Here is a 12,297-nt window from a genome sequence, read left to right as displayed (position 1 = left end):
GATGTCTTGTAATGCACTGTTGAGGAACCTGTGACCCAAGTTTTTCATTCATTGCATAACTACACTGTTGTGTATATGATATGTCAATAAACCTTAGAAAATCTTGAAATCTTGAAAGGGATGTACAAAATAGCAATTATATACAGTCTTTAATTAACTATTAGAAAATAACGAGTAATGAATATGCTTTAAACGGATCTGCAGATAAATATTTAGTCTTCTCAAGCACCAACTATCAAATATCTCGCCTGATTGTTGGCACTTGACAATCACCTTCACTGAATTTCACTCAGGTGTAACTAAAGTCTGATTTAAGGGTTGTTTATATTTCACATCATTAATCCAAATCTGTAAAGTAACTAAAATAAATGTAGTGGAGTAAATATACCAGATTAACCTTAAAGAAAGCCCTCAGGATTATAAAATACCCCCATCACCCCAGCCACAAACTGTTCTGTCTGCTGCCGTCTGGCAGGCGGTACCGCAGCATCCGGACTAAAACCACCATACACAGAGACAGCTTCATCTCACAGGCTATACGATTATTAAACACCTGAACTTAGAAACAACATCCATAACATTCATCTGGCTGCTACTTAGAAATTATTTATCTAATATATCATATTCCAATCACTTGTTGCACTATTTAACTATTTTGTCTGTGTATCTGTTTTATTGCGTAGCACTGTTGGAGGAGCCTGTGACCTAAGGGGGGAGGAGGGGGGGTAGGACACGTTCGATTCCTGTTTTGAATAGTGTGCCGTCGATGGGTTTCATTCCATTTCAAAGTCCTTTTTGACGCTCTGTGTAAACTTCGCGCACAACATCCAATCACAGAGGTTGAGGACTGATCACGGGGTTTGTCAAGCTAAGCACATGGTGTAGTCCCAAACGATAGCTGAGGATTCTGGGTAGTGTAGTGTCTTCGGCCATCCTAAAACTCAGAAAAAAACATTTGTTTCTCCGAATCGAAGGGGGAAAATACAAAAGTATTGTACACAATTCAAACCAATCAATGTTGTGTAATTAACAAGGATAATCTGGTGTTTTTTAGTCGATGAGTAGTGCAGATATCACTGTAAAATCAATCGACAGTAAGGAGAATACTTACTTCCGGGTGTATAATTCTCCATTATCCAATGGACGCTCGTAATACAATAGAGGGGACATGATCATTATCTTTTAAATAACGTTAACTAAAGGGAACAATCTATTTGACACAGCTGAAGCTCTGGCCTTCCTTAAAAACTAACTAATTTAATAAAAATCACAGTTGTATTACACACAATGCAGTTTTTTGAGAACAAAAATTCGTAACTAATGTAATTTTTACATTCTGACGAAAAATAAAAATAATTATGAATACATATAAAATAAAAGAAGCCTCCGTGAGTTACTACAAGCTATAAAGTTGATTTAAAAACGTTTTATAGAATAAAAGCTCACTGCGGGACGTTGTAGAAATGCGTGTGTGCACCACGACAAAGGAGCCTCATTCCCTTTACATTGGGGTTGTTTGCGTGGTGCCGACACGTAAATGTAACAAAGTTCGTGACTCCAACACGCATTGTGGTGTTAAGGAGTCGTGGTGGAGTCACGCATTCTGGTGAGATCAGGTTGGTTTTGCTGCTTATATTCTACTGACTGCTGCTTATATACGACTGACTTCTTATATTCTACTGACTGCTGCTTATATTCTACTGACTGCTGCTTATATATTGACTGCTTATATACTGACTGCTGACTGCACAGCAGAAGTGGCTTGATTTTGTTGTCAGCAGGGGACTTTGACAGAGTATTTCTCAAACAATACACAGTAAAAGTTCTTCAATGTATTGTTAGTAGTAGGCTAACTAATACAAAGTCAAAAAGTATCAATTTCATTAAGAACTAATGGTAACATTTTATTTGTATCACTCATCAAAGACAGCAGAAAACATGCATTATGTACTATAGAGGGGACCCTGACAGAGGATTACTCATAAAGTACACAGAGTAAAAGTACTTCATTTCATTTCTGGTAGCAGTCAAACTAGTACAGAGTCCAACAGAGTCAGTTTTATTAAAGGAATGGTATGCTCATGACACTCATTTTTTAAAAATTATCATCCGATAAAACAGACCAGTCTCTGCCAGTCTCTCTTTTTTTTTTTTTAATCCGATGACATTATCAGTGATTTTAAACTGATTATATACCGAAATAACATCAACACTGTGGGCGCCGCCATTTCCCGGACGTGACGTAATCCATGCGTTTGGTTTTCGAAGACACGTTGATCTCCATGTTATTTACTGTAGTTTCTCTGTATCGCGAAATATTGCCATAATTCGGATAGGAACAATCCACGGAATGCTCGGTTCCATCTGTTGCCAAAAGGTAAGCATAAGAAGTACATTCGGAGGCAGTGGCTAGCGAAATGTGGCCGGCCCGAACCGAGAGATTTACAGGCTCATGTATGCAGCGAACATTTCACATTTCCGGACGACTACTCTGAGAGTATGATCAAACATAACATGGGATTTAAAGAACAACCAATTCTCAATGGAGATGCAGTACCATCGGTCTTTCTGGTGTCATCACCGACCAGGACACCAGTTCGGCCAGTAGAGAAATCGCCCTCTGCAAGTGTGAAGCGACGGAGGAGCAGAAGTAGTGCTCGGAGTAAGAATAAGGTATGTTATAGCGCATTTCCATTGCAGCGGCTAGCCCCGTTTTAACGTCCAGGCCAGGACAGTTTTTGGTGGCCTTTCCATATAGCGTAGTACCGGCTAGTGTGTATTTCCCCCCAGTTTTTCCGGCCCCATAAAATCGTGATTCTATGGCCAGGGACAACGAAGCTGAGTATGCTAAACTAGAGAGGGAATCGCTAGCAAGGGTGGTACTACATGCATACATATAGTATCTTATATCATCTTCCCATTATACACACATGCATTTCCAAACATTTGGACTACCTATGTTGCAAATGTATTATCTTTTCAATTTACACACGGCATCTATTGCACGTCTGTCCGTCCTGGGAGAGGGATCCCTCCTCTGTTGCTCTCCCTGAGGTTTCTCCCATGTTCCCTTTAAACTGTGGGTTTTCTTCGGAAGTTTTTCCTTGTACGATGTGAGGGTCTAAGGACAGTGGGTGTCGTATTGTCATACTGATATGTATGGATGAATTCCCCCATCCAATCTCTTCACATTGGTCAAAACTCGTTCCTCTGCTGACGAGTCCGAACTGAAATACGCCACCATGTTTCCGTGTGTTGACAAAGTGAACGCATGGATGACGTCACGACCATCACGTGACTACTGAAAATGGCAAACATGGCGGCGGCCAGACGGAATATACAGGTCTTGATAAAAAAGAGCTATAAAATCATTATTTACCGGGGAATATCGCTGATTTCTTCAGGGTATGGTTTAAACATAACATTTCACTAAATACTGAAGTTTTGATTAATTATCTAATGAGTGGACCATTCCTTTAAGAACTTGTGGTAACAAATATTTGTATCACTCATTGAATATAGCAGGGAAAAAAATGAAGAGCAGCTGATTTGAAAAAACAAACTCAAGAGACGGCTGAGTGACCGCAGTGCAGAATGGCTGTATAGTTTAAATATCCTTACAATGTTGTCAGTGTTAGACAAAGGCCTATTATATTTACAGCCCTTGATAACATTCATTTTCTGTGCTCGATATGTGTCTTGGCTGTTTTCGTTGTGATCGCTAAATTCACCTTGTTTCCCCTTGTTTATAATTGTTACGTGCCGTAGTGTGTGTGTGGTCGGGTGTGTGTGTTTTCCTCTCTCTCCCTCTGATTGTCCCCAGGTGCAGCCTCTCCCCAGGTGCTCCTAATTAACAATCACGGCTTCCATATAGGACCGGAGGAGGACGGCAGTGAGGCCCTTCTTTCTCTCCTTCTCGTCTGGCTGCATGTGTGCAGCATGTCTCTGTGTGAGACCCAGCTTGGTTGTGTGATGTTTATTGTAGTCTTGTGTTGTAATTTGGCTGGTGAGCCGCCTCACTTATGTTCTTATTAAAACCTCACTTAAACTCCTTGAGCATTGAGTTTCCTCTCCTTTTTCTCTCGTCCAGCTATCTTGTGTGTCGCTACTTCCCTTGGTACCCCTAGATCTACCAGGGAACGTAACATGGGGGCTCGTCCAATCTTTGAGACAAAGAGTGAGTATTTGGTTGTTGGTTAGTGTTATTGTGTTTGGTGGTGAGCAGTAGTGTATATAGGTGTAGAATTAGCTGTGATATTATTTACTGTTGAACAGCTTCCTCAGTTTAGACAGGGGAGTGTCTAGCTGGACTGAATCAGTCCTTCCTTCGGATACTCATTTTTTATTTTGCCTTTTTTATTTTCAGGGTAATCCTGGGTGGGGATTTATTCCCTGTTGGGGGCAGGCGATTCAGGGTTTCGGCCGCTGATGTTTGCCTTTAAAGTCACCTCGAGCCCGGCACGCTCCAGAAGATAGTTAGGTAAAGGTTGGTAGGCAGGATCTGGGGAAGTTTGTAAATAAATATATAATAATATTTGTAAGTAGCCGTTGCTAAAGATGGCTTTTGTGTTGGAGCAGTTTGTGGCCAGTCCTACTGTGGGTCAGCTAGACGGGTGCAGGAAGGTTGATTTGCGGTTTGTTGCTGACCATTATCATGTTTCTGTTTCCTCGGCTCTGGTAAAAAGTGAACTCAAGGCTACTTTGATAGCTGGACTAGTTGAACAGGGGGTTTTGAGGCGGCCTGTTTTAGTGGAATCTCCTGGCACGGTGGTTCAGAGTGCTACGAAACAGGCAAACATTTTCACCACACCTCAGTTTGACTCGTTTTCGGCAGGATCCTCACCTACGGGGTCTAAAGTAGATGCCAGGGTAAAAGTACGTATGGCTCGTCTCCAGTGTGAGAGGGAGGAGCGTGAGCGTGAGCGAGAGTTTCAGCTCAGGAGGGAGCTGGAGTTCAGGAAGTTGGAGGCAGACACTGCTGTCCGGATGCGTCAGCTAGAGCTCCAAGCAGCTGTGGTGGGTGATTCTGCAGTTACACCTTCTGGTCCTGCTGCCTCCTTTGATGTGAGCAGGCATATTAATTTGGTCCCTGTGTTTCGGGAATCAGAGGTGGAAGTCTATTTTGGTGCCTTTGAGCGCATTGCTGCGGCCCTGCACTGGCCAGAAGACGTGTGGGCTATTCTATTACAGTGCAAGCTAGTCGGCAAGGCTCAAGCGGCTTGCTCTTCTCTTTCTGTCGAGGATAGTTTGGAGTATGACAAGGTGAAAGGTGCTATTCTCAGGGCATATGAGCTTGTGCCTGAGGCCTACAGGCAGCGTTTTCACGGCATAAAGAAAGCTGCTGGCCAAACATACGTGGACTTCGCGAGGGAGAAGAAAGTCCTCTTTGACAGGTGGTGTAGAGCGTGTAAAGCGGATGACATCGCTTCCGTATGTGAGCTGATGCTGTTGGAGGAGTTCAAAAACTGTGTACCGGAGCGTACGGTAGTCTACCTGAATGAGCAGAAAGTGACTACTCTTCAGCAGGCTGCCACTCTGGCAGACGAGTTTGCGCTGATACACAGGAGCGTTTTTTTTTCAGCGGGATCCTCCTCAGCGGGACCCTCCTCAGCGGGACACTTATCGGAGAGCTCCTAATAATGATGTTCCCTGTGCCAGTGTTCCATTGTTAGGTCCCAGGATAGACAGAGCGTGTTATTTTTGTCTTGACCCAGGTCATATGATAGCAGACTGTGCAGCTTGGAAGAGGAAGCAGGCCACCACTATGGCGGATGAGGAAAGGCTTGAGCTTTTGGCTCAGAGCGATTCTCCTCATCGTTTTGGTTTCCGGAAAGCTCGTAACAGGCGTGCCACACATGCTCATTCTGCTGCTCTTCCAGGACCCAAGAAAAAGAGATTGTGTTTCTTTTGTCTTGATCCTGGTCATCTAGAGGCAGAGTGTGTAGCTCGGAAGGAGCAGGTGGCAGCTGCTCTGGAAAAGCCAAAAGCCCGGCACCCGGTTGCGATGCGACAGAGTGGTGAGTTGCAGTTAAGTTCTGCATCCGTCTGACAGTAGTGTGGGTGTTTCCGTCTCTGAAGCGGTTGGTGTGGACCTGGCTCAGAGCGATGTGGATCTGTGTTCAGTGAGTGGTGTGTGTGTTGTGTGTGTTCCATGTGTTGCTCCGGTGTTGGCTGCTGGTGAGCAGTATAAGGTGTGTTTTATGGGGGGAAGTGTTACGTGCCGTAGTGTGTGTGTGGTCGGGTGTGTGTGTTTTCCTCTCTCTCCCTCTGATTGTCCCCAGGTGCAGCCTCTCCCCAGGTGCTCCTAATTAACAATCACGGCTTCCATATAGGACCGGAGGAGGACGGCAGTGAGGCCCTTCTTTCTCTCCTTCTCGTCTGGCTGCATGTGTGCAGCATGTCTCTGTGTGAGACCCAGCTTGGTTGTGTGATGTTTATTGTAGTCTTGTGTTGTAATTTGGCTGGTGAGCCGCCTCACTTATGTTCTTATTAAAACCTCACTTAAACTCCTTGAGCATTGAGTTTCCTCTCCTTTTTCTCTCGTCCAGCTATCTTGTGTGTCGCTACTTCCCTTGGTACCCCTAGATCTACCAGGGAACGTAACAATAATATTATCACCGTTCCAAGCAAACGAGGGCTTTTGTTTTGAAATCACTTCTGTGAGTTTTGCCCCGCCCCTCACTCCAATGACCATTTAGTAAGGTAAAAAACAAAAAGGCCTCTCAGACGCTCTTCCGCTAACTTGTGTAATAAAGAAAAACAAATGGACCGTAGATACACGGATTAGGGCAACACCATCTGGTAACAACTTTAAATATTCGACCATGTTTATGTGCAAATTAAGAACCTTTTTCCTTAAAGGAGACCTATCATGCTATATTTAAATGATATAGTGTATGACCATACCTATATAAGGTATATTTATACATTTTATCTTTCAAAATACCAAACAGATCATTTTTTAGACATGCCTTGTTTCGCTCATTTTCGCTCTATTCCAAGCCCGTCTTTGAAAATTCTGAGCAGCAGCTGACCACGCCCCCCTGCAGAAGAGCAGGCATGAGCCGGCGAGAGTCACGTTACCATGCTTGCTGTGATTACGAGTGTGGAATAAACATGTCATCTCAGAGCAATGCATGTGTTCAAGCATATTATCAATTTGATCCAGAAACTGACCCTGAAGCAGCGGAGGTTTTGGTGGAGGTGCAAAAATCTCGGTTGCAGCAGGACGTTTCTGAATGATTAGCTGACAAGCTGTTGTCCCTATTTATTTTACTCTGTTACGATGCTTGCTCCTTATTCCGTTCATATTTTGGCTAATTAGCAAGAATGCAATGTGTACAGTTTGTAACGCAAAAACAGCGATATATATATATATATTTATAAAGGGAGACATTCATATTTTCAGCATATATACAATGGCCTCATTGCGTTTATTAATAGTTTACAGTCCTTTTCTTCCAACATCGTGCAACAACCGTTGGAAAGTTGAATAACTTAGGATGATAAAAAGTATAACTCCAACAACACCTCAGTTGTCAGCAATGTGTGTAGTTTCATGTGTTTTTAAAAGCTCAGTTATTGACTTCTTTGTGCAAATTGCGCCACGATGCCTTCTGAACGGAGAATGTGTGCTGCATGGAGATACCACAGGTAACATTTTTGACAGCTTTACTAAGTTGTCTGTTTAAATATATTTTTCACATGTCATTCAATATATGTTTATCACAATGTGTCAAGACGGATGCAGTAACTTGAGGACTCTGTAACCTGTATGGTGGACCATCCTGGATTGGAGCCTGTGTGCCTAAATGTGTTCTCCCTGCAGAATGCGTTGAATATTTACAGAGCTGAACATGGTGGACTACAGTTGAGGCAAATAGAGCAGTGAGTGGTTTGTTTGTTTTGACAGAAATTGTAAAACGAATGCTAATATTGTTCATGGAAATAAATACTGGTGTATATGGCTTTATGCAATCTTTCATTCTGTCATTGTACATGTACTATTATATTATATACTACACAGCAATGGCATAACACACCCATGTGTACGAAAAAAAGGTCCACACACACAACCTTATGCTTTTGAAATCAGAATATTCTTTACCCATCCAAACATGAATAATCACGACACATTTTGATATCAACTCGGAACTTTATTGTCAAAATCAACGGTTAAAAAAACCCATAAAAAAAAACTAAATGTAGCCTACTTGTATTTTGTATAAATGACACAAAATAGTTTTACAGAAGCTTTGTGAGCTGGTGCTGGGGCTTCCTTGGACGCAGGATCAGAGTGGTGATTCCGGCCTGCGTTGTCCTCAGGATACGCAGGGAGTTTCCTGATCCGTGAAATGTCGATGTTGGGTTCAGACAGCAGCCAAATTGAACCGGTAGCATACCCGGCGATGACTTCCTCCCTGTCAGGTCGCTCATAATGGTGCAGGGTCCACAAAGACTTTGTCGAAGATGAGGTCCATCAAGTTGGCCACGTAGGGCTGTGCAATGGTAAAAAAAGCACAACAAAAAATGTGGTTTAGATTAGTATATGCATGTAAAAAAAAACTGAAACTTCTTTCTAATTTTTTTATTTTATATTTGTAAATAGTTTTATAATAAATATTTTAAACACTTACGGAATGTGGGTCAGTCTTTACTGGTTTTGCTCTGCATTCTCCCTTCCTGGCCTTTGGGAACTGCAGTTTATACAGAGGGTTTCCAGTGGATGTAGTGGCTTGTGCACGCTCAGCGTTTTTATTGTAGTGCAGGGCTGCCAGGTACAGTCTTTCATTTCCGCCATGATAAAAAAAAATGTAAATAATAGCAAAGGATGTACAAATTGAGACTAATTAGTAAGTATGTGAGGTGCTGGCCTGTAAAGAAGAACACATAGTTAGAACAAAATCATCTCAACTTAGTATTCAGGATGAGAAAATACTATTTGGATAAATATAGTCTGAAATCCCAAAAGATGGGGCTAAAACTCTCTATTTAGCAAAGCTCTTTGCTTAGCCTTTTCCAATCTGAGTTAATTTTGCACCGTAACGTGCATGCTGTGTTTCTGACTCAATACAGATGATGTGTTGGAGAGGGGCTGAGCTCAGTAGACTGACTGTAATGAGTGCTAGCCACTAATTAGCCTGTTGCTAGAGGTAAGGCCTTGTCAACAACAACAGACCAACAGGGCTTTAGCTCAGTTTTACTCGTGGTGTGTGTCCCCCCTCGCATACATACACAGTGTTGTATCCTAACACACCCCCATGTATATTCATGTGCGCAAACAAGTAAACACACAAAAGCTTTTACATATAACGCTGCAAAAAACGGCATGTCTCATTAGCGTAGCGTAGCTTAGCTTACAGATCGATGATATCTGATCGTTCTTACAGACTACAATCACAAAAGCTTTTACATATAACGCTGGAAAAAACGGCACTTGCCTACAGAAGATTACGTTTGTTATTATAACTTACTCAATATGACTTTAGAGGATACAAAATACTAATAAATAGGAGAATAAATACTTGTGTTATCGCCTAGGGCGTGGCTTTACAGCAGGGGTGGGGAACCTTTTTCCTCTCAAGGGCCATTTCAATATTTTCAACATCCTCCGAGGGCCGTACAAATTATTGACCTCTGCTTAAAAATCACAGCACATTCATTTGTCCTTTTCTTTCATGCTGTGCAAAGAAAAAGCAACCTCTTAATCCAGATATCTTGCCATGACTCGCGCATGCATTCACGTGCACGGTGTGCCATGACCACCAAACAGAAAGATATGGATACAAGATGTGTGCAAATGTATTTAGTTTCCTATCCATGGACATGATTTAAGTGGGGGGGGCCTAACCTGCTCTAGGGGGGTCCGTTTTTTTTTTTTTTTTAAATATTGCAGTTAAAAGCATCAATCTGGTGCACTTTGAGAGCAAAATGAAGAGATCTATGGATACATTTCTCAACACCCATATGAAACAGAACTGTAAGCAGATTTACTTTTTCTTTATGGATATTTTACAAATCACTCTCCTTTCAAACTGTATTCTTGTTTATTAATAACTTTTTTTTACTGAATAAAGTAAACAGGTATAAAATACTATATGTATTTTATACCCGTTTACTTTATTCTCTTGTTTTTTGATAACGATAATGATCATATAAAGATGTGCCTTTACCTCTGGTTGGAGAAAAAGCTTCTTATATTTGTTAGCACAGCTAGCTAACCAGATGCTAATAACAACAAAGTGATTGACTGTCTGATCAGTATGACAGATGAACAGATCGCCAGTGGGCTTACAACTAAGACACAGCCACGCAAAAACTGCAGCATGTGTAGCCTACGGACTTATGGGTACTGCAATTTTTTGAAGTCCCGGAGTGGTTCTGGTGCTCTCCGTCAGCATTGCACCCCTGTCAGACGAGACATATACCACGTGGTGACACGTTAGGCTCGTGTTGTGTTCAAGGAACATGACCGTTGCCAGGAAAAACAGGCACTCGCTTGTTTAATTATTTTGCGGTCTAGATTTCTTTAATGTTTTTCTTTTTTGCGTGTGTTTATAAATTACCTCGAGGGCCAAACCAAATGGTCTCGCGGGCCGTATACGGCCCGGGGGCCGGAGGTTCCCCACCCCTGCTTTACAGCCTTCACACAGATTGCCATTACGGCAGTATGTCTGAACATGTTAGCAAATGCCTGATAATTCAAATAAAAGACAAAGCAAAGACTGCGGAGCGTACAAAATAAAATGCTACAAAAATATATAAACACCTAACCGATTACTATTTGGGTTTGAGGCGACATTGATACGGCGAAGCTACATGCTACATATAGCTTTATCAGGAAAAACACCGCTAAATAAAAACGTACAGCTTCAAAATTTGATGTGTCCTCATTGGCCTGGTCCCGGATGGTTGGTATTGATCCCGGGTTTAGCATTACTTTGGAGGCATATCCGTGTTGGACTTGAGACAAGTTCATAAACATGTCCGTCGTAAAATGTTTGGAACACACAAACAGAAATCTGCCGTGGTCTTCTGGCACATGTCCCTTGTAAATGAAGTCTAGCCACAGATTCATTTCTTTTTCCACTGATGGCATTGCATGCAGTCCCCTGTCCCGAGTCTTGCAGCCAACAACAGCACAACGTTTAACTATCTTAGACATCCTGGCAAGAGCAGGCAAAAACACAGATGTGGGTTGACTTAGCCTGCCAATAGCCTATATCAGCACCCTATATGCGAATGAGAGGTTTGGCAATGCATGTGGCCGTGGCTCATTCCCCTGATAGGTGGAGAGTTGACCAATAAGCCGAGGACTTCTCTGTGATGTAGAAAAGTGTTGAAATCTGGATCCGTTTTTTTCAGATCCGTTGCAGCCCCTTTTTCAGAGATTTGGCGAAGGAGGAAAATAGAGAGGGTTGTGTTTTCTGACACTTGGTGAGTTCCCTGGAACACCGGGGACACATATTTATATATAAAAGACGTACAAAGGTGCATTTTGCATGATAGGTCCCCTTTAAGTTAGTCTCTTGTCTTTTCTGACTTTATGGGTATTTGACTTTATATTAAATAAATAACAAGAGTGCAGAACATCTAATACTCTTCACTATGAATCCAGAACAATACAACTGCAGGAGTATGGGTAAAGCGAGATGTTTGCATGCATGTTGAGCCGATTTGGGCAGAATCAAGCAGAGTGGATCGTGCTGTTCATCCTATGTCATCTATATGTAAAGAAAACAGTCTAAATATTTAACATAAAGCTGTGAAACAGTCTCAATAATTGGCAGCACAAATGTAAGGTTTAATTGGAATAAAAGGATACATGTTGAGATAGAAAGTTCTAATATCTTAAGACAAGAGCTTGAATATAAAAAAATACAAACGCTTTTGGCTCCTTCCTGTCTTTCTACTGGACCTTTCTTGGCTTTGTGCTGGCTATCTTCTAGCTCAATTCAGGGTTTTTGATTTTTTGTATAGCTCTATCCCTGATCATTTTCAGAACCTGAAGGCTCGATACGGACTATCTTCTGGTTCTCCTCTGGATCCATCCACTATCTCTTGTCTCTGTCCAGTGAATTACACTTGTGTTACTGGAGCAGGTAAAGCATACAACAGATACTTTCAGCATTATCGGAGCACGGAGTGGAAGCTTGGATGAAACACAGCGGACTTCTAAACAATGAACACCCACAACTTGGAAGAAATAAAGTTGGGTTTTATGCGTTCTAATATTGCAATGCAAACCCATGATGTAAGGACAGGAATTAAGAATAATTTAGTCATTGAATACTCATT

This window comes from Pseudochaenichthys georgianus, chromosome 1 (genome assembly GCF_902827115.2).
Source record: "Pseudochaenichthys georgianus chromosome 1, fPseGeo1.2, whole genome shotgun sequence".
In the NCBI taxonomy this organism is placed as follows: domain Eukaryota; kingdom Metazoa; phylum Chordata; class Actinopteri; order Perciformes; family Channichthyidae; genus Pseudochaenichthys; species Pseudochaenichthys georgianus.
This window is presented reverse-complemented; position numbering follows the sequence as displayed.